Genomic DNA, 23,146 nt, shown 5'->3' with positions numbered 1-23,146 from the left:
GCCCCACATTGGGCTCTGTGTTGACAACTCAGAGGCTGGAGCCTGCTTCAGATTCTGTGTCTCCCTCTCTCTATGCCCCTCCCCCACTCACACTCTTTCTCTGTCTCTCTCTCTCTCAAAAATAAATGTTGAAAAAAATTGGAAAAACAAGAGCTGTCTTAGAACACAAAAGTTTAATATAACAGAAGGGGACATGAGATCACATGGCATCCCTGTTGGTATTACAACTCGGAATATTTGTTACGAAGGGAGAATGATAGAAAAAGTACCTGGAACTAAAACTTACTGAGCAGTTGCTAGGTGCTGGCCTTGGTTCTTCACGTTTTTTTCCTGAATCCCCGTGAAAACCTTTTGTGTAGCTACTTTGACTACAGCAGATGGAGAAGCTGAGTCTCAGAGAAGTTAACTAACTTGGGCAAGATCATGTTACAAAGCACCAAGCAGGTTTTCATCTGCCTCCGATGCTTCTCCCTCCTCTTCTCCTTTGACAGATCCCAGAAGTACTTCTCATATCAGTTCTGTTATCATCACCATCAACCCCTATTATCAATGAGGATAAGGAAAGGAAGGCAGAAAAGCCCCTCTGGGCACATAAGTCTTTGGGAGTAGGAGTTGGGGGGGTGGGTACTGTGAACCCTCAGCCTACTGTATTGGTTGCACAGGCTATCACATCTTATGGCTGTATGTACTCCATGTAGAATCACTGAATGTTGGAGCAGTGGGAGAACATTGTGTCGTCTACTCTGATATATATATGATATATATATATATATATGTATATATATATCATATATATCATATGTATATCATATATATATCATATATATAGTAGTTGATGGAACTGAGGCCAGAGAGCCGAAATGACCTTCCCTAAAGTCATATAGCAAGAGGCAGTGCTTAAACTAGAACCAGAGTGTGCTTTGGGCTCCACTTCTCTAATCCATAGCATAGTGTTTTTTGAGAGTTCTCATTTTGGAACCACACTACTGGGGTTCAGTGCTTGCCCCTGCCCCAGGGTAGGTCCAGCTGAGCAATCTTTTCAGACCTTGATTTCCTCCTGTGGTAAATGGGGCATAATAATAGCACCTATCTCTTGAACGTAAGTCGCATAAAACAACATCAGAAGCATGGTGAGTGCTAGGTCCTTCCTACCATTGACCAGCTCACAATTTACTATATCAGTGGCTCTGATTCTTTTTCCATCTTGGCCCCATCTTGACCACCTTTCAGGAGTCTTGTACTCTCTTTATATCCAGTGTGAATTAGTTACAGTCAGTCCAGCATCTACTCTGTATCTGCTCTAGAAAAGAACTTCTGCTGACTATGGTATTAGACAAGAGGGACCCTAATTTTACTCTTAATCTGTGTAAGCTTTGGTTTTTCCTTTTCTGCTTTTCCTGACTGTTGGTCGGTATTGAAGGAGCAAGGTTCAGTGTTCTCTCTCCTCTTTCTACCAGATTGCTATTGAGAGTTGCCACCAGGAAAGGATCTGATAAGCTCATTCATTCAGTGGCAACTTGCTGATAAGGCTTAACCAGTGACCTCTGCCCTTAGCTGCATTTTGTACTTTTACCAAAAGTTAAAGCCTAAACCAAAGGATCTGTAATGTTATGGTTTTAGTATCGGTCAAGACTGGGCCAGGTTTGCATTTTTGTTTTGTTTTGCTGGTGTGAGATAAGGGGCAAGGGAAAGGGAGGAAGCCCATGTCTTTCCTATGAATCCAGGTTCCACACCTCAACCAAGAAGGGAGCTAACTAGGTGAGCAGGTGGGAAAGAGGTGTTGGATTTTCCCCAGGACTTCCTGAGGCAGCAGAGCAGGGATAGAAAATCAGAAGTGCCTTCAGGGGAGCCAGGGAGTTGAGGGAGAAGGCAGATCTACCAAGAAGCAAAAGCCTTTACTGAGGACAAAAGGTACCTTTCCTGAGGTAGCATGCATCGTACCTAAGATGCCAGAATAGGACACTGTGATCCATGAGTGACCTTAGGAGTGAGTCTGAACCCAGAGCTCATACCGTTTTACTTGAGCTTGGTCTGTGCTCTGGGGCACAAACAAATTCAAGGCACCAAGACACAAATGCTCCTTACTCCACACTCGTGGTACTTTTAGAACTGGTAGTGGGAGCTGGGGGATATGTTGGCCAGTGTGGCCAAGAGTTGGCTGGACCCTGGAAGAGCAGCAGAACTCCATCTAGATCAACCCACCAGCCCACACGGCGTTCCCTCTGTGCCTCCTTCTCACAGAGTTCTCTGGAGATATGAGGAGGAAGTGGATCCACAGAAACTGGAAGTCTAGGTGTGATAGCTCATCTGCTAGAAGAGAAGGCCTGGGTCAGGAACCTACCTTTGGGCGGGGAAGGAGGGAGGGGTGAGGAAGCAGAAGACCCTCATACCTTCCTGTTTAGGGGCCCCAGAGGTTATTATAAGGCTTTATGCAGCAAACACTACAGACTCAATAGATCCATGTTTTCACACAGAGATGCTACTGGTTTTCCAGATGTATATGGAAGCCGTAGTGTGATTATGTGATTAATATCCCTAATTTATAATTCTTTATTTTGTCAATGAACACAACTACTATCATATGGGGACCCATAAAATTTTATTGACTTGCCAAAGAGATTCTTGTTCTTGAAAAGATTGAAAACATTGGGCTGCATCATTGCCTTTGCATTATCACTGCCATGTGCTTCAGTCATAAGCTTATGAATATGATCCCTTTGCCTACCACCAGAGGATATTTATTCGGTGTCCTATTCAGAACACTGGATAAAATAAATAAGTCTCTTAAAAACTTCCTTTAAAATATCCGTCAGTCTATTTCCACTAAGGAAAATCCTTTCTGTTTTTCCCTGGGGTGAATTCACCTAACCCATCTTTCTTCATCCGTCTTGTTCCTTATGTAGATTTGGGTGCAGATTCTTTTGGATAAAATGGAAGTCCACTTTCTGAATCTTCCTACTCAAAAAAAAAAAAAAAATGGCATATGTGACCTATAGGAAGGATATACCTAGGTAATCTAGGACCTTGATAAGATGTTAAAAAGCTTGATACTCAGATTGCTTGTTAAATAACAGTTCAAGGTCAAAGGCACACTGCTGACTTTGTTCATTTTTTTCTCACTAAAGTGAGCTATCAGAATCGGACACTTTTCAGTGACATTTCTGACATAGTAATAAAGTTTCAATTTTTTTAATTAAAAAAGTATAGTGTAAAATATTTAAACAAGAAAGAAGGGAACAGGGGTGCCTGGGTGGCTCAGTCAGTTAAGTGTCCAACTTCGGCTCAGGTCATGATCTCACGGTTTGTGGGTTCGAGCCCCAAATCAGGCTCTGTGATGACAGCCTGGAGTCTGGAAGCTGCTTCAGATTCTGTGTCTCCCTCTCTCTCTGCCCCTCCCCTGTTCACGCTCTGTCTCTCTGTGTCTTGCAAAAATAAAATGTTAAAAAAATATTTTTAAAAAGAAAGAAGTGAACAAAGAAAAAGTACCCTCATTAGTTCAGAGACAGAAGTGATTAAAATTTAAAGTGTCTTCTTAGATAAGAACTGTGCTTTACATCTGTGGTTATTTTATTTATTTTTATTTTGTATATACTGTAGACATCCAAACAAATGTTGTATATACAACACTGGAAAAACGATACTTTATTTTAAACTTCTTTCCTCCTTCATCGTCTTTGTCCTCCTCTTTATCATCATCACAGGATCATTTGTGGGTTTTTTTTGGGGGGGGGGAATGATTCTACCTCATCCAAATTTTTCTGTAATTCTCTGTAATGAAGAGTAGATATCGTTGTGTATGTAAATTACTGACTTTTACTACATACTCCCATGGCCAACTCAGCAGTTTCAGGCCAGTCATCTGACACTTTGAATTGAAAATTTATAAGGCATAAGCTATCTGTTTCCCCAAGAAAGAATAAAAGTTATTTTATAGTCATACCAAGATTGGATTTCTGGCTGTACTATTGATAAGCTGTGTAATAACATCAAACAAGTTACTTAACCTTTCTGACACTCAGTGTCCTCTTCTGTTAAAAAAAAGAAAACACCAAAACCTTGCAGGGTTGTGTGAGCAAGAAAATGAACATAAAGTACCTAATTCAGTACCTGGCACGAAAAAGTTGTCAGGAAACGATAGTTACTAATAAACGCGATCATCGGTCCAGATGACGAGACGATAATCTCCTTTGATTGCACCGAAATATAACTTAGAGCTCCTTCTGTCCCTTCCCCTCCCCTCTGTAATCAAGGGTCTCAGCCAGTTAACTGTGCTGGTTTGTTATCTGAGCGAGTCTTGGCCATTAAGCAACGTCAGGGTCTTTGTTATTGTTTTCATCACCACTGGCTGCGCAGAGAAAGCCCAAGCCACGGGGTACATCTCTTCCTGCCAAGGTCCTGTATTCCTGAAACAAAAACGCAATAAAAACGGCAGTTAGTGTCAGACACCAAGGCTGGGCTTGGGAGCGGGCGGGGAGGGCCTCCTCCTCCTTGCTCCTCAGCACCTGTCGCTGGGTCCGGGATGGCCCCAGGCTGGGCAGTCCTGCTTCCTCCTCCCCCCACCCAGCTCCCCGGCAGCTCCGGACCCTCAGCTCCCAGCAACACGGCCCGCCCTGCGACTAGAAAGCGCCCATTGAGGGCTTGCAGCTGCCAGTGCCGCTTGCCCAAATACTAAATAAAGCCTCAAGTTCAGTTCCAGCGAAGAAGTCACTACTGTGTTCTTCCTGAGCCTCAGTCACGGCTATCAAACATTCAAAGCAAACTGGCCATGGTTAAACACTGCATGTGTTTACACCCCGAATCTTGAATCACAATGGAGCGGCTTGAGCTGCCGAGGCCGGCGAGGCCCGGCTTGATCCTGGACCCTGGAGTCTGTTCTCTGACCCACCGGACAGGAGTCAAGTTGAGTAAATACCATATCGCTTTGCTTTTGCTAGATGTTTGCTCCCTGGGACTTCAGTGGGATTGTCTCCGGATGGGGTCGAAGGGCACACGCTTGCAGAATCAGGATGCCCTCTCACATTAGCGGGTCTTCAGAAGCTTTCTGGCCTTGTAAGCCATCCCAAAAGAAAACCCAAGCTACTTAAAAGCAAATATATCCAAATGAAAGGATAACTGGAATCCCTAAAAAACTGCTTTGAAGACAAAGTAGGCACGGGAAAGTGCATGAAAGACGGATAGCAGTGTGGTTATTGGGGAAGCGGAGTGAGAGATGGGTGCCCGGGACCTCCCTATGCTGTTCTCTCTTCTGGAGAGTTTAAAAACGGAGTGCAAAGGGACGCCTGGGTGGCTCAGTCCTTTGAGCACCGGACATTGGCTCAGGTCATGATCTCGCCATTAGTGAGTTCCAGCCCTGCTTCCTGTGGGGCGCAGAGTCTGCTTGAGATTCTCTCTCTCTCCCTCCCTCTGCCCCTTCCCCACTCGTGCACACGCACACTCTCTCTCTCTCAGAAATAAATGAATAAACTTAAAAAAAATAAAAATTGAGTGCATTAAAAAACACAATAAACCTTTTCGGTCTCCCCTTCTCTCAGGCTAAAATACAAAATGTGGATTTTTTTTTTTTTTTTTAATGTCCGGTCTATTCTGTTTTTAACTTCCACGCTTATTTTTCTTTAACATGTCAGAATTTAGGGGTTTTTTTTTCTAGTTACAGAAAAGTACATTATAATTGTGGTAAATTGAGAAATGTGGAAAAGAAGTATAATGAGGAAAATATAAGCCCCATGTCCCTAAATTAGCACTGATGTTTTTGTGTATTTCCTTTCAGTTTTTATATGTGCACACATACACCGATGAAAAGAAGTTTTCAATGTGCTTAAATGGAATCCGGTTCTATTCAGGTTTATACCGTGGTGTTTTCCACCTGTGGTGACCACTGCATATGCCATTAGGTATTCTTAAAAGAATGACTTGTAATGACTTTGGAATAGTTTCACCCTAAGTATCTTGATGCCAAGAAAAGGTTCAGAACAGAGTTTTACGTACACCATGCCATACTTGAACAAAATAGGACAGGATTTTTGTAACTAGAGATTGCAAGAAAATTTATTTTGCACTAGATAACCCCTTTCTTCAGAAGGATAGAAGAAGTGTGGCCGGATTCCACATAGTATTCGGGAAGTACAAATGTAAGAGTAAGAAGTTTTCTCACCTTCAGATGTGCTCTGTGAGGGAAATGAGAAGGAGGAGTGAACATACAGCACAAGGATGGGGTGTGGATGAGAAGAGCAAAGCCAGAAGCGGGAGGTAGCGACTTGCCTCACACACACCCCCGACTGACTATGCCTCGCAACCAGCCTTACACCGGCTGATGTGATTTCATTGCTTAACTAAGAACCGTGGAATCAAAACCCAAAAGGATTCAGAGGAAAAATCACAAATATTAAGAGGAAAAGATGTGTGACCTACCAGAAATGCAGGGGTAACAAAGTGGTGGCAGACAGATCCAAGGACGGGGCCTTGAGCCTGGCCCAAGCCCCTGCTGCACAGAGAGCCATCTGTGCTGTGGGTATGAAGACAGATGAGTCAGCCCCAGTCTGATGGAGGACACAGGCTATAGGCAAGCCTTTTTCACTCAGCACTAGGGTTGCATATAGAGAGACATGAATGAAGTCCCATGGGAGCCCAACAGAAGTGAGGAGAGGGCTCACAGAAGATCAGAAGATCACAGAGATGAAGCGACAGTGGAGGTGAGTTAAGAAAAATGAAACCCCGCAACCATAGGAGAAAAGGAGAAGCAGTGGAGGAACTTTGCACAATTGGGTTGGCAAAGAAAAGCAACTGTATTAATTTTTTTTTTTTTTTCTTCATGGGCTTAGGACCCAAAGTTATTTGATACAGTCTTGTCCTTTTGTTGTTGTTGTTGTTGTTAGAAGTGTTCCTGAGAAGCCTTGCACAGGACAAACTTTGATATTTTAAGTATATTTCAAACAAATAAAAGGAGAGCCTATTTAAAGGAGAACCTAGGGGCACCTGGGTGGCTCAGTAGGTTGAGCATCCGACTTCGGCTTGGGTCATGATCTCACAGCGTGTGAATTCAAGCCCCGCGTCCGGCTCTGTGCTGACAGCTCTGAGCCTGGAGCCTGCTTCACATTCTGTGTCTCCCCGTCTCTCTCGGCTCCTCCCCTGCTCATGCTGTGTGTCTCTCTATCTCTCAATAATAAATAAACGTTAAAAAAAATATATAAAGGAGAAACTTACCGGGCCGTCTGGGTGGCTCAGTTGGTTAAGCATCTGACTTCGGCTCAGGTCATGATCTCTCGGTTTGTAAGTTCGAGTCCCACCTCGGGCTCTGTGCTGACAGCTCAGAGCCTGGAGCCTGCTTCAGATTCTGTCTCCTTCTCTCTCTGCCGCTCCCCCCCCCCCAAAAAAAAATAAACATTAAAAATTTTTTTTAAATAACTAAATAAATAAGATAAAGGAGCACCTTACTGTGAATTTGTTTATGTAGATAACCCCTTATTTTCTGGGTTGTTGTTTGTATTTTTTTCACATGGGACTTGACATATCGTAACCTGTGGTGATATGCAACCATGAAAATAGATGTCTCCCCACTTGTTCTATTCATTAGTTCCAAACACAAAAGGACCTCCAGTTTTATGTTTATTTGCTGACCCCTCCCCCATCCTCACACCTGTACTTATTGTACCTTTAGAGTGAATATGTTAAAATTCAGATGACAAAAGGGAGGCAGTAGCACAGGCACACATGGCCAGGGTGAAAAGAAGTTTATTCTCAAAGCTACTATATTGGCAAAGCTGACTTAGTGTCTTTAATTCTCAGAATTTTTTTTAAAACCTGTTTGCATTCTCCCCCCCAGCTGACAAAGTGTCTGTTAAGATGGGTCAGGAGTATAATTGCAACTTTGCAAATAGAGAAACCGAAATGAAGAGGCAAGGTCAGCCGCTAGCTGCTCCACTTGGTGGGGCCTTAAATTGTCACCTGTTGAAATGGAGCTATTTTCTGCAGTGACTGAAAGCTGCATCCTCCGACAGGCTTCAGGTCTGTCAAAGTCATGAAGCTCTCATTTTCAGGAGATGGCTCATGCTTCACTCCCCCCTTGAGTTAGAGTACTTGAATCTTGATGGTGTTGAAAATGCCTGCAAATTCCTGATCGGAGGATTGTGCGCCATGAAATATAGCTGGAAGGGTGGGAGGCAGGGAGTCTATTCTTATCTTTCTGTATTTTTCTTCTGATCACCAGGCCAGAATGTGTTTCACTGTGGTTAGAGTAAATAAAGACTCAGAGTGACTTTTTTTTTTCAAACAAAAACAAAAAATTCAGTTGTCCTGAGGAGCACTGATAATGTGAAATAGTACAACTGTAGTTGTTATTTCAAGGGTCATCTCGGTTTTACAAAAAAAAAAATAATAGTAAATAACAATAAAGTGTCATCTTGGTTTCGAATTTCTTAAATTTTTGGTTTTTTAGAATATAATGTTCCGTGCATGCATTCCTAGTTTGAGCAAACAGGCTACTTTTCAAGGCTATACTTAAAAAAAGAAAAAAAAAAAAAAGGTATTTTAGAACATTGCATGACTCCATTCGTGAAGGTTTTAGGTGGCATGTGCCATTGTTGTTTCTCTCCGGAAGCATGGACTGTATATCCACTGGAAAATTTATTGTAATGTAAGTGTTTCTGTGGTAACCATGATTTTGGATTAATTATCTCGAGAGTAACTTTGGTGAGGATAATGTTCTGGTTACTCTCGCTGCATAACAAATTACTCCAAACCAAGAGCAGCAAACACCACTTTATTCTGCTCAACCGTCTTGTGGGCTGGAAATTCAGGAAGAGCTCAGTGTGGGCAGGTCAGATACTACCGAGGCTGCCGTCATCGGACGCTCCCCGGAGCTTTCTCACAGCCCCACAGTTGAAGAGTCCCATGGGACCTCAGCAGTGGTAGGTAACAGAGCACTTCCATTAGCGTGGCGGCCTCAGGGTAGTCAGACTTGCCCCCTGGTAAATGGCTTCTGCCACAATGATTGTCCCAAAAGAACCAGGCAGAAGCCTTTTCCACCCTAGCCTCTGACATGACAGAACATGACTGCAGCAAGACTCAGTTGGTTACAAATGACTTGCTAATATTGACCCCTTTTGTAGAAGGAATGGCACAGACATCCCTAAACTGCCCTACGTGTGGTTTTGTGTTTCTCTTTTTTTTTTTTAATTTTTTTTTTTTTAACGTTTATTTATTTTTGAGACAGAGAGAGACAGAGCATGAACGGGGAAGGGGCCGAGAGAGAGGGAGACACAGAATCTGAAACGGGCTCCAGGCTCTGAGCCATCAGCCCAGAGCCTGACGCGGGGCTCGAACTCACGGACCGCGAGATCGTGACCTGAGCTGAAGTCGGACGCTTAACCGACTGAGCCACCCAGGCGCCCCTTGTGTTTCTCTTTAAGAATAACAGTTTAGTGTATATTATCTTCGACCAGTAATCTGGATCCTCCTTAAGACCCCACAAGTTTGTGAGTTCATTTTGTACATCCAGAAGGTAGCATGGTTCTCTGTTCTAGCAGATACTCCACAATGTTTGTTAAACTAAACAGAGGGTTGACTAGCTCAGAACCCTGCCATCCAAATGAAGAAGGTACTTTGTGGCCAACAAATTCTTACCTTTGTTAAGTTAAAAGGGTTAGCATGCCAATAACACCACTCTGATATGGAGATAACAGAAAAACGTGGATTTTTAAAGGTCAGGGAGTGTGAGAAATCGTGTGGTCCCACCCTCCCCGACACCTTCCCAGCCCTCCTCACCCCACTCCAGTTTTACAGCTGAGACACTGAGAAGTTAAGTGACTTAAACTAAACAATAGAGGTAGAGTCTCTATTTGTAAAACTCTAGCTATTGCATCTTTTCCATTATAAAACATTTTTGCCGGTCACTGTTCAGTTATGACTGTATCAAAAATTGGAGGGTCAGTGAGGTTCAGGTCTTTTTATATATGAGGCTGAGGTCAGTGAGACACTGTGTCCTGTCCTTTCTGCCCATTCCATTGGGCAGACACGGAAAATCTCAGAAAGATGGCGCCAGCCATAAGACTCCCAAGTGGCTCTCTTCAGATACAGGTCAGAAAAACTAATTTTCTGAACCTTTTCTCATGTCTTCCACCAAAATCTTGTAGTTTTACATCAGGGGCATTGCTGAATCTTGAAGGCTTCCTGTGGTTTACAAAAGGCCTGTGAGGAAATGGAGATGTCCCTGAGCCTGCCTAAATCTGGGACAGGGTCCTATTGTATGTTCAGGGGGTGACCACATGTGGTACTGTGATATGCTAAAACAGTCATCCTAGCTATTGTGGGTCTTGAAGGCTGAATATCAAGCCACCTCTTCTGCATCACAAAGATGCAGTTTGTCAGAAAGAATGGCATTTTTAACACTACCATTCAGTTACTTAACAAGGAAAGAAATCACACCTTCTCCTTTGAAGTTTCTATAGTTTCCTTAAGCAAGAGAAGGCTGTTGCCTTAGCCTGTGTCTGGGCTGTGTAAGAGGCTTTTCCAATTTAGTAAATTCCATATTTATTGGGAAAGACAAATCATAGAACTAATGTCTGGGACCTTTTCTTAAGCTAATTTCTTAGGTCAGTAGATACTGCTTTAATTCATCGAAATGCTGTTTGTGGAAGCAACTAGCTTATAAGGAGTACTTCATACATGTTAATTCCCCTTTTGTTTCCCACCGCCCTGAATAGTGAGTGACTCATGTTCACAATGCTGAGTATTTGTGTTAAATCCTCTGAATATTAGTTAGCAAGAAAAAAAGTCATGCATTTGGCCTCCCAAATTTACTAAGGCAGAAAAGGCTTTCTCCTAAGTTCTTTCTCTTTGGTCAGGGATCTCCAGAGAACAAATAGAATAAACACACACACACACATACACATATGGAAAAACATTTATTATAAGGAATTCGCTCATGTGATATTGGAGGCTGACAAATCCCAAGATTTGCTGTTGACAAGTTGGAGACCCCAGGAGAGCTGATGGCTTAGTTCCAATCTGAGTCCAAAAGCCTGAGAACAGGAGAACCAATAGTCTTGTTCCAGTCCAAAAGCCAGCAGGCTTGAGACTCAGGAAGGGCCAGCGTTTTTAGTTTGAGTCCAAAGCAGGAAAAAGATAGCATCTCAGCTCAGGGTGGTCAGGCAGGAGGAAATTCCCTCTTACTGGTGGGAGAGTCAGCCTTTTTGTTCTGGTCAGGTCCTCACTGATTGGATGGGACCCCATGGCCCAGTCCAGCTGACACGTAAAATGAACCATCATTCCTCCCAATTCCATGTGACTAGCGTGATTATGACGTATTGAAAATTCAGAAATCATACGTGTGCCGCCCTTAGGTTTTATTCAGAAACCGGTAGCTTTTTCTCACTTGATAGTACAAAGTTGGGCTTGCAGGGTGGAGGCTGTGTGCCACAGCGGCTAAGGACATGGAACTACCAGGCCGTCTACTGCACATCTGCCAACAGAAGCAAAAATAGGGAACCTCAGACAGTTCTTAGAGTAGCAATAAAATTATGAAAACAATGGCTGAAGAAGGGTTGCGAGCCGGAATTTGTGATTGTATTAGCTAGAATCCATTACATTTGTAACTACCAGGCTAAAGAGATTATAAAATCTTCTATACCTGCTGTGAGGTACGTTCTGTTAGGGTCCCTGTGCTACAGTCTGGACACAGAAGCATAGAGAATGTAAGTAACTCGTTCTAAGGTTACACAGCAGAGCTCCCTACAGGAATTTGAAACTGGGGAGACTGCTTCAAGTCTAACCACCAAACTAGATGTCCATTTGGGTGATTTCTCTGTCTGCCACCCAAACAAGCCTGCAGTCCACTCCATTGACCCCACAGGACTGCTGGGCATATGTTCTTTTCTGTTTTCAGGCCATGCTGCTTGAGCAGCGGAAGTTTAGAGAAATAAACTGGAAGACCAGACATGGAAGGGTCAGAGGCTTCTCCTCCAGACCTCCTGTCCTGAGACTTTTTCACACCCCACCCTCCCCATCCTCCAACCCGTCATCAACCACCTGCCCCTTGGCATATAGTCCTGTCCTTTCCACTCAAGACTTGGGTTTCCCTTTGAAGTTGCTGCTACCTTTGTCACGAAAAAAAATCTGTGTGTAGAATCTTCATTTCCACAGCCTGCTCTCAGGAACTGTCACCCTTCTCTTCCTTGGTCCTTATGCCCATATAAAGAAGGCCTTCTCTTCCTGGTATAGGCTGGGGACTGCAGACACAGTGGTGAGCAAAGCTAACGTGGCCCCTGCCCGCCCGGAGTTGATAGTCTACTGGGGGAAACGAGCATTATTCACAGAATGACCCATCCTATAAAGCTACACTGTGACTGGTGCTGTAAAGGAAGTGTTTGATGAGTCCAGAGCGGGGAGTTGACCTAACCAGGGAGCCCCAGGCAGCCTTCCCTAGGGAGGTGTGGTACAAAGTGCAGGTCTGGAGAAAAAGGAGACTGTGTCCCAAGAACCTGCTCAGAGTCCCTACACCCGGGCAGGAAGGAGCGTGGTGATTTTGAGGAACTGAAAGAAGGCCAGCGTGACTGGAGGACACAGGACGGGGATGTGGTATAGGAAGAGGGAAGAAGAGTAAGCAGGGACGAGACTGCACCGCCCACATTAAGGATGTCAGCCTGTATACCTACACATTTTTTGCAACGCTGGCTGCTCATCAGAAAAACCTGGGGAGCATTTTAGAAACACTGGTAAGAGAATTCCACTCCAGAAAATTAAATCCGAACTGGAACGGAGACCCAGGCATCAGGTTTTTTTTTTTTTGCTTTGTGTTTCATTTTTTGTTTTCAAAGCTTCCAGATGATTTGATGGGAAATCATGACCCTCCGGCCCTGGGAAGCCACAAGATGTTTAAAAGAGAAGATGTGTACTCTGTGTGTTTAGGGGGAAGTGAAGGCCATCATCAGATTTACATGCAGAAAGCATCCTGTGGCCAGAACTCTGGAGTTTGCAAAGCTAGGTCTCCCCTCAGAAGGCAGACTAGTTCAGTGACTGCTGAATGGTGCAAGTTTGGGGTGGGGGAGTGGGGTAGCAACCATGGAGATGAAAAGAGACGGGTAAATATGAAAGATTTCTGTTTGTTTAAACCTCTGGGGTTGGGGAGTGCTGAAATCATGGACTCAGTGTAGGGGAAAAGAGAGAGGCGGGTTAACAGGGTTCTGCCTATACAGCAGGCTGCATAACCGTGCTATTTGTTGGGATAGCAGCAAGGACCAGAACCAGACGTGGTTAGAGTGATGGCCGGGCTTCAGTTTTGGCAGGTGGAGTCGGCCTTCATTTCATCTTGTGCTTTACTTCTCCTTTCTCTAGGCCTTCAAGGTGTCACCCACAAATCCTTGCTATTTATTATGTATTGAAACCAACCATAACAACAACAGCAGAAAACTACTAAACACTAAATTCAAGTCATTGGCTTGATTGATCTGCCTTGGATGGTAACTTGAAGAAGCTTACTGCCGCGTAAATAAGCCTTCCTAGTAAATACACACATTTTCCTAGCAAAGTTGTCTCCTTTCCATCTTCTCATTAACATTTTTCATGTTGCAGATCCCTTGAGATGTTTGGTGCCGAATGACAGAAACCTCACTCCAAGAAGCTTAAATTAAAAGAACATTTTATTGTAGGGCTATAAAAGTATCACTTGGAATACAAAGATAAATTTGCAGCCAGGTTCCAAGAAAAATTAAAATCATGAACTCATGACCTTATGGTATCTCTCCTCAGTTCTGGCTCTCTGCCTATCTGCTTTGTCCTTCCTTCTGTCTCTTCACAAACCAGCTTCCATCACTTCTGCTGTCAACATACAAGAACTGGCAGCTGATAGCTTCTGATAGGTTTACGGAGCTTCTGAGCTCAGACTTCAAGGGAGGCTATCCTGACTGTCATTACAAACTCCAGAATCCTGAGGAAAGAACTCATTGGCCAAATGCACCAGGTATCCTGCTCTGGACCAATTACCTGTGGCCAGGAAGTAGGATCTGAAGGAAAGGTTATGATCAGCCCACATTGATTCATTTACCCCACTTAACTCTGGCGGCACTGGATGCTCTCAGTGATAGTCCTCGGTAATTGTGGTAGGACTAGGGTTGCAAGTCCTGGAAAAGCACAGGTTTGCCATGACATGACATCCCAGTTGAGTATATTAAAATGTGCAAACCACAAGCTCTAACTGAAAACAATTCTAAGCAGGTTGATAATTTTATGAAGTATCCCGTCTTTCTAGACTGCTGTTACTATGGAATCTGAAGTCTCCAAAATTTCTAAAACCTTATATTGGCTAGGGAGGAATGCTAGGAGACTTGTATTTGTGTATTATTTGGACTAGGCAGTTTTCCAGCTGATTGGCCAAGGCCATGCACTACTAGCTCTGATGTTACACTGATTTTAAATATCATTTGCATTTCTTTAGGTGGAAAAATTACATAACAAATCCTAGCTCCTTTGATTCTCATTAGTATCTGATTAACATTGAGACTCCCCAAAGCCCAAATAGAAGTAGCGCGGTTCAGATTTCAGTTGCGTTTGGGAAAATATGTACTTTGTTTCCTAAGAGATGGAGGAGAACTTGCTAGAAGAGAAGTCATGAAGAAGCTGGTTTTGACAGTGTATTCTTTTGAAGCTCCAAGATAAGATGAGGGCTGTGCACATTACTGGTGATGAAAGTGATCATAAATAAACTAGGAAATAATCCGGCTGGTATTTCCATTCTGACTTTGCAGGGTGTGGCCTTCTTTGCAGACTCTATACTTTGTGAGGTCATGACCTTTGGAATTTCCCTCAAGACATAAATGTATAATCTAGTTAGGGCTAAAGAAATAACATGGTTAATAATGTTTATAAACGAATCTAGAGTGTCCAGTAGACAATCTCCATTAGTTGAGAGAGGAGTCAGGGGCTGGGAGTCCAGGCAGGCTGGGACTGGCTCTTGACAAGTTTGTGAAGTGGGTACAGTTTGCTTTGGGTGCCCTTGTTCTCATCAGCAAGGTCTGTGTTTTCCCCCTTTTGGACCCTCTATACTTACCTTTAACTTCCTTCTCTATCTGCTGAACGGTACCTATAATTCTTGTTCTCCACTCATTTTCACCTGATTTCTGTTAAGGGGTTAACTGGTAGTTGAGGTGTTACCTCAAACGCAGCAGAACTGTGTGGTGGGGATTCAGATTGTAGACCTTTTTCTGCTGTTACCGCTCCGTGTAACCTAGGGCTAATTTTGTCATGTCCCAGACTTCCATTTTCTCATCTTTAAAACACATAGGAAAGAATTCGATGCTACACTCTCTTCCAGATATTAAATTGTTAGCCTCTATTAACAACAGCCTTCAGATGTGTTTGTATCTTTAAAAGGTGTGAGATGGACAGTCTTTTCTTCTTCCCCAGGTATAATTCAGAGCAAAGGTCAGCCCACTTTTTTTTTATCAAGAGCCAGAGAGTAAATATTTCAGGCCTTGTGGGCCGTATAGTCCCTGTCACAACCACTGACGCTGCCATGGTAGTGTGAAAACAGCCATCGACAAGAGAACTTATTTACAAAAATAGCTGATATCTGGAATTGGCCTGCAGGTGTAGTTTTCACACCCCTGCTTTAGCAATGCAGTCTGGAACCAAGTTGCTTGAGTTCAAAGCTCAGCTCTGCCACCTACCCAACCTTTTCAGGCCACAGTTACCTCATCTGTAAAATGAGAGAAATGATACTATAGGTACCTCATAGGGTGGCGGTGGTGACTAAATGCGTTCAGATGTGTAAAGCACTTGAACCAGTGCTCACTTTATAATAAGTGCCGTTAACTATATTATTCTCCCCCTCGTCAGCTTCATTTTGTGTTTCGGCACCGTATTTTCCTGTCAATGAGCTTGGCCCAGCGGCCTCTTCTGCAGGGAGGTGGTAATGGGGCAAGAGCCACTCAATGCCAGGTGAGTAAAGACATATCCTTGTAAGGAAACTTTCCTGTTCATGAAGTTTCCACTGGTGGACAGTCATAGATCTATTCAAAGCTTCTTACCAGAGCAAAAGCACATCAGTTTAGCCTGCCTCAAACTTGCGGCTCTAGCCCTCACTTGCGTGATAGGTTTTGAATGTAAAACATAAATCGTCCTGTAGCTTTCCGCATGGTAGCCTGTTGGTAAGCCCGGAGGCTTCTGAACCCCCTTCCAAGAAAGAACGAGTAAGAAAAAAGCGTGGCATAACCACCTCTGTCAAAGGGCTGAGCCTCGTGTTAGGGAAGAGAGTGAGTTTTTCAGATTTAGTACCACTAGCTTGTTAGTATCATGCAGGGACTGGTGAGGGAACATTCCCCCGAATGAGAACATTAGGATACAGTTTTAATGGGGTCCAACGTGGATTGTAGCAAGGAGGTATTGGTGGGCACGGGTGTCGTTGTGTGTGCTGACATTCGTTGTGAGGGAAATGGCTTGGGAACAGACGTGTATTCTTTTCTCCCTTTGCATTCCACGATTAAAAACAAACAAACAAAAATAGCCGGAATTGCCAGCTCCTTCGCCACAGAACTGCGCGGTCAATTATTTTTTAGCAACTTCAGGTTGTTTTGCCTTAGATTGCATCATCAGCCTGCATAGTTTCCCCTGTTTTTCAAGTGGCAGGGTGCCTCAATTATGCACGAGTTTAGTAATCTTTTACAAGGGCATTGTTGACAGATCCACAAGCATGCATAAAAGTCGTAAATCTTTTCTTTAGTAACTCCACAGTACCTGTTACATTTGGCCAGTATTTACCAGGCCCCAGCTAAACCAGGATGGTGCCAGTGAGACCACAAGCTACAGCAGTGTGGCTGACTGGAGGAGGCTTAGGTACTTGTCGTGATGCTGTCTGTCACTCAGCAGCTGGTGACTTGGAGCATCAACTACATTGGTAACGCAGAGACAGTTATCTAACCTCTCTAGGACTCAGTGTCCTTATCTGAAAATGGGAGAGGTAAGCTAGAGGCATAAGGCACTAGGCAGCTTTCTAATTCAGGATTCACCAAAGAGAGAGACCAGGGAGGTCCCAAAGGTCTGAAATTCTCTATTGATGAGCCCAAATCATCAGAGTTTCTCTGTGATCGGTGGTCACCAATAGATTAGTTGATAATCACAATGGTTAGTCTGAAAGTTGCCTTGAAGTAGCACATCACAAATTCAGGATAAGGGGCACCGTGACAGGAAAGCAGGAAGGTATCAGTGAACAGTGAGGCAGCAGGGGCTGCCTCAAGGCAAAAGGGCCCCAATGGAGGTTTGGTTCTGGTGCTCATCATGGATGGGACCGGGTCAAATCACAAAGCTTTTCTCAGTCTGTCTGTCCATCTGTAAGATGGCAGTCACGACACGTGCTGTACCCACAACCCAGAGCCAGTGCATTTCACAGAACAGTTCATGTGCAAGCCTTTTTTTTTTTTTTTTTTTTTTTGGTGCAAGCCCTCTTGAAACATTGAAATCCAATATAAAAGCCATTGTAAACACAGCTCCCTTAAAGCAGAAAACAGAAGACATGAGTGCTTAAAGAAACCGATACACTGCAAAACATCCTAAATTATGAGTAGTCATTCCTTCAGGATGCATTTTATTCATAACTGGAGAAAGGAAGTGCTTGTTAGCATTATGATACATCCACCCACCAAGGATTTTGAGTGTTAAAATACGACTCTAACCAATTTTAGAAAAATGGGTACTGTCAGAAGACAGCCTTACCTGATCTAAAGTGTTTCCTTTGCATACACAGCTTGGCAAGACCCAGAGAAAAGGCTGTGTGATTGGAGCTAGATTGGGGAGGCTGAGGGTAATGTGTTTCCTTTATTCTCCGAGGCTGTCTGAATACTCGGGCTAGGTTCCGTCAGAAGCTCTGACAGTTCTGGATCTCCTCCAGTGGAGGGAACAAAGGCTAGGGTTTCTTTTGAAAAATTCTTTCTGAGCAGAGAGATTGTCCAACACAGTTTCCTTGATAAAGGGCTCATTATCTGTCGGTGTGACTTTGCCCTTAATTTTTATGCTGGCAGGGCCAACATGAGCATATTTAAGCAAATCCTTTTACCCAGGCAGCTGTAACAGCACCCTAACAATTTGTGCCAGGGCTCCAAACTTGGGTGTGGAATATAATCAATATGGGTTAAATTTCCAGTTATTTCAATCAGCAAGAAATATAGTTTATTTGCTTGCTTCTTATTGTATTTACACTTGGCACTTTTCAAATGCAAGCTCATTTTCAAATAAAAAAATCGATGGTAGAATGTTTCAGAATTGTTTTCTTAGCTCAACTGACACATGCTTATGGATCTAAGTGGGTTGCTTGTATTGGAGTAAGGTGGCTCCAGAAGGTTGGGAAAAGGTGATCCTCTGAGAAAGAAATCAGAATTAACAATTAACACATGATGTAGCAGTGTGTTTGTGTGTGTGTGTGTGTGTGTGTGTGTGTGTGTGAGAGAGAGAGAGAGAGAGAGAGAGAGAGAGAGAGAGAGAGTCTGTAAATGGTGATGCAGAAGATCTTGTATCACCCAAGTCTAAACAAGGTGATTAAGTTTTAGTTTCTAAGAGGCAAACCTGGAATGTGATGTTAGCTCAGAAAGCTGAAGGCTAAGTGTCCTGTAAGCTTGGTAAAAGATTTTTTTTTTAATGTTATTTTTTGAGAGAGAGGAAGAGAGACAGAGCATGAGCCAGGGAGGGACAGAAAGGGAGGGAGACACAGAATCTGAAGCAGGTTCCAGGCTCCAAGTTGTTATGACAGTACAGAGCCTGATGCTGAGCTCGAACCCACAGACCGTGAGATCATGACCTGAGCCAAAGTCAGTTGCTTAAATGACTGAGCCACCCAGGTGCCCCTGGATTTACCATTTTTGTACCTCCATTCATTAATTGCTGAACACTTGGCTGTTTCCAGCTTTTGGCTATTGTGAACAATGCTGTTGTGAACATTGGCATGCAAGTTTCTATTTGAGTCCCTTCTCACTGTGGTTTTAATTTGTATTTCTCTAATAATTAAAGATGTTTAGCTTCTATACATGAGTTTATTTGCCATGCACATATCTTCTTTGGTAAAGTGTTTAAATCTTTGTCCATTAAAAAAATTTTTTTTAATGTTTTTCTTTATTTTTGAGAGTGGCAGGGCTGAGTGGGGGAGGGGCAGTGAGAGAGGAAGACACAGAATCTGAAGCAGCTCCGGGCTCTGAGCTGTCAGCACAGAGCCCATTGTGGGGCTCAAACCCATGAACTGTGAGATCATGACCTGAGCTGAAGTCAGATGCTTAACCAGCTGAGCCACCCAGGTGCCCCTCTTTTGTCCATTTTTTAAAAGTCTTTATTTTATTTATTTTTTAGTGAGAAAGAGAGCATGAGCAGGGGAGGGGCAGACAGAAGGAGGGAGGATCCCAAGCAGGCTCTGCACTGTCAGCACAGAGCCTGTTACGGGGAATGAACTCATGAACCCTGAGATCATGACCTGAGCCGAAAGTAAGAGTCGGATGCTTAACTGACTGACCCACCCAGGCACCCTGCTTTTGTTCATTTTTAAAAACTGTTGTTTGTTTGCTTTTTTGTTACCGTGTTGTGAGATTTCCTAACGTATTCCTTAAGTGTTTATTTATATTACTTTTGAGAGAGAGAGAGAGAGAGAGATTGATTGTGAGTGGGGGAGGGGCAGAGTGAGAGGGAGACAGAGAATCCCAAGCAGGCTCCATGCTGTCAGTGCAGAGCCCAACGTGGGGCTTGAACTCACAAACCGTGAGATCATGACCTGAGCCGAAATCAAGAGTTGGACGCTTAACCAACTGAGCCACCGAGGCGCCCCTCCTAATATATTCTAATACAAGTCCTTTGTTGGATATATGTTTAACAGCAAATGTGTTTCCCAAGATGTGGCTTCTTATTTTCACAACAGTGTCATTTGAAGAGCAAAACTTTGCAGTTTTGATGAAGTTCAGTTTGATTTTGATTTTTTTTCTTTCGTAGCTGTGTCCTAATTTTTAAGAAATCTTTTCTTTAGAAGAAAAGGTTTAGAACCTATATTTTCTTTTAGGAGTTTTGTAGTGTCTGCTCTTAGATGTTTAGGTCTATGATTCATTTCCTGGCAATTTTTTATATGGTGGGATATCAGCACCCAAGTTCATTTTTCCGTGGACATGGTTTTCCAGTTGCCCCATGCCTGCTGGTGTTTTAGCACCAGTTGTAGACTGGCATCCTGCTGGCCCTGTCGCTCTGTCCCCAAATCTGGCCTGACTTCTTCTGACTCTCAGAGGATCTTTCTGGAGAGTGCTTGCACACGATTGCTCTAAAGGTCACAAATCTAAGAATTTATATTGAGTTTCCTTTCAACTTCCAGGCTTTTCTCCCTGACTGAGTACCCTCTCTGTACCAGTAAGTCCATGAGCTGCTGGAGTTACCCCAAAATAAAACATGGCCCTTGCATTCAAGAAAATAGCTACACAAACATTTGCTTCTATGTTTCACATTTTATCACCTCAACTGAGGTTACTGTGTTGTAACTTTTTGAAGTACAGCTTCTTATTTCAAGGGACTTTGAGGGCAGCCGTTGGGCAGAATGCGGCTGAAAACTACTGCACAGGTGGCTTATTCACTTGTATTTCATACTGGTTGATTTGTTGAGTCTTATCCTCAACAGTTGATGAGGATTCAGACACTAAAAGATTAGACAGGGATGTCCAGAGAATAGATGGTGAGCAGAGAACTCAGGGTATGTATGAGCGATTATGATCTGACACGTTCTCTGGGGTACACTCGGAAAGTCGTCACTCTTTGTAGGACTTCAACATGGCTAACAGCTTGTCCAGGCTCAGAAACACCAGACTGAGAAGTACAGTATTGGTGGCCTTAAGAATTTTCACTCTGCTAGGAAGCATTCCAGCCATTTTCTTCTTGTTTCCCTTAACCTGTGTTTAACCTAGTCATTCACAAAAGTGAAAAATCTTAAGCTAAGTAATACAGGGACTGATTGCCGTGCCCCCCCAACCCCCCACCCCGAATTTCCATTATCAGGGCAAGAAAGAGGAAAAATAAAATTATTAGGCAAAACTCCTTAGTGTTTGGTGGTGCTCATTTCTCACCCGTTACCATCTCTCAGCTATTGAATGCCTGCAGTGTTTGGTGCCATGGAGAACAGAAGATTGGAAATACAGAGGCCTTTAGACCAGCAGTTTGAGATTCCAACAAGCTAGTTGTCCTCTTGGGTGTCCTTTTTGTTGTTGTTGAGGTCCACTTAATTTTATGATGTAAGGCATCATAAAACCATCGACCAGTGGTCATCACACTTATGTGGCCTAACCCAGGTTTCAAAAAATGTTGAATTAATTGCCAGCATTTAGTCATTGAGAAATGGCCCATAAAAGTCTGGGTTTCCAGCTCCTCTCTGAAAATTGGAAGGTTTGGTAAATTTGGGCTCACATTCCCATGTGCTGACGATCAGCTAAATGCTACTACCAGCTGCTTCCTGTAAGACCAGCCATTTGTGCTCCAGTCTCTCCCAGCTGGCCTTCCTGATGGTACCTTTCCTACCTGGATCCCCCAGAGCAGTGGTTCTTAACCCTGGCTTCACAGTGGAGACACGTGAGGAACTATAGAGGCCACGGATGCCTCTGTTCTACCCACAGAAGTTTTGATATAATCTCTCTGGGCTGCTGACCAGGCACTGGGATTTTTATAAGCTCCCCAGCCAATGACAAGTGCCATAGCCAAAACCGAGGGACCCCTGCTAAGACGGAACATTGCAAACTTTAAGTTGCACGTCAGTCACCTGGGGATTTCGTTAAAACGCAGACTGTGATTCAGGAGTCCTGGGATGGGGCCCGGGACGCTGCATATCTAACCAGCTCCTAGATGGTGCCAATGCTGCTGGTCTGTGCACCTCTCTTTGCGAAGTAAGGCTCTAAGGCATTTGTACTTGTGTTGTTGTTTGAACTCTAAACCACATCATTGGGTTTTGAGTCTAAAGGAATTGTGTTCTAGCATTCACATCACTGCAGCAGTTGGAGTGATGGGGGCCAATGAGGATATCTGACCAGTCTTCTTTGGGGAGGACACTTCTTCCCCAAAGTGGCTTGCTGTGGCCACTGAAAGCCTTTCAGGGTGCTGCGGGTCCTTGTCTCTGTTAGGTCTGACTTCCAAACCCCCTTGACCATCACCAGTTGTGCACATCATACCCATCTTCCTTTGGGAAACTGTACATCTTCTGACATTTTGAGCTCCTCAGTAGTGGTACCACCTGGCAGCCAACAGTTTGGCTGCTACTGATTGAACAGTGGTGTTTCTGTGCCCATTTGAGCATTTCAGTGCAGTGGTTTTCCGTCTGTGTTCCCAGCTGCCCTAGGCCTAGAGCAAAGGCTCTCAACCCCTAGTGTGCACAGAAGACTTGGAAGGCTTATTTAAACAGATTGGTAGGCTCACCGCCCGGTGGGGAGATTGGTGAGCAGCGTGCAGTGGGGGCAGAGAATTTGCATTTCCAACCCATCCCCAGGAGATAATAACCTGCCTTGTCCAAAGGCCTAGAGGTTCCCTTGACCTCACCACAAGGCTTCTTGTAACAGTTACATTTCTGGAGTCCAGGTAAGATTTTATTTAGGAAAAAGGTTTATTTTTAAGTTTGATTACTACTGTTTTGTTGCTTTTCGTTATTTCATAGACATCAATGGAAAATGAAAATAAAAAAGCTAATGTTAGTGCTATGGGGGGCAGGTATCAATACAGAGGAAACAAAGACTGAAATTATTCAGCTTATCGAAGAAAAGCATAATTTTCCTCCCATGGGACTTAATGCTGTGTGTTCCATAGGATGGAAAAAATGAAAGAATATACAACATAAATTGCTAAAGACCACCTAAAAACAAGGAAGCTCAATTTAAGGATTTCATGCTTTTTTAGGTTTGAGGGAATAGAACCCCATCGTAACAGTATGTAAGTCCCTTTCCAGGAACTCATCGTGTACAAAAGGAGAGGGTAGCTGGTAAGGTTTCTTCAGACCCAAGCCTAAAGGAAATAGTGCAAATATCACAGCACTTAGAGCTCAGTTTATTGGACTGGGTCAAGGTAATTCTACTCCAGGCTGAGACACCTCATTTCATTTACCACGCTCAGGCAAACAATAGATGAAGCCCATCATTTCATAGAATAGGTGGAAAGGATATCGCTTGGTAAAGTT

The sequence above is a fragment of the Herpailurus yagouaroundi genome, unplaced genomic scaffold, assembly GCF_014898765.1.
Source record: "Herpailurus yagouaroundi ecotype Mexico unplaced genomic scaffold, PumYag 29, whole genome shotgun sequence".
Lineage (NCBI taxonomy): Eukaryota > Metazoa > Chordata > Mammalia > Carnivora > Felidae > Herpailurus > Herpailurus yagouaroundi.
Note: the sequence above shows the minus strand (reverse complement) of the source record.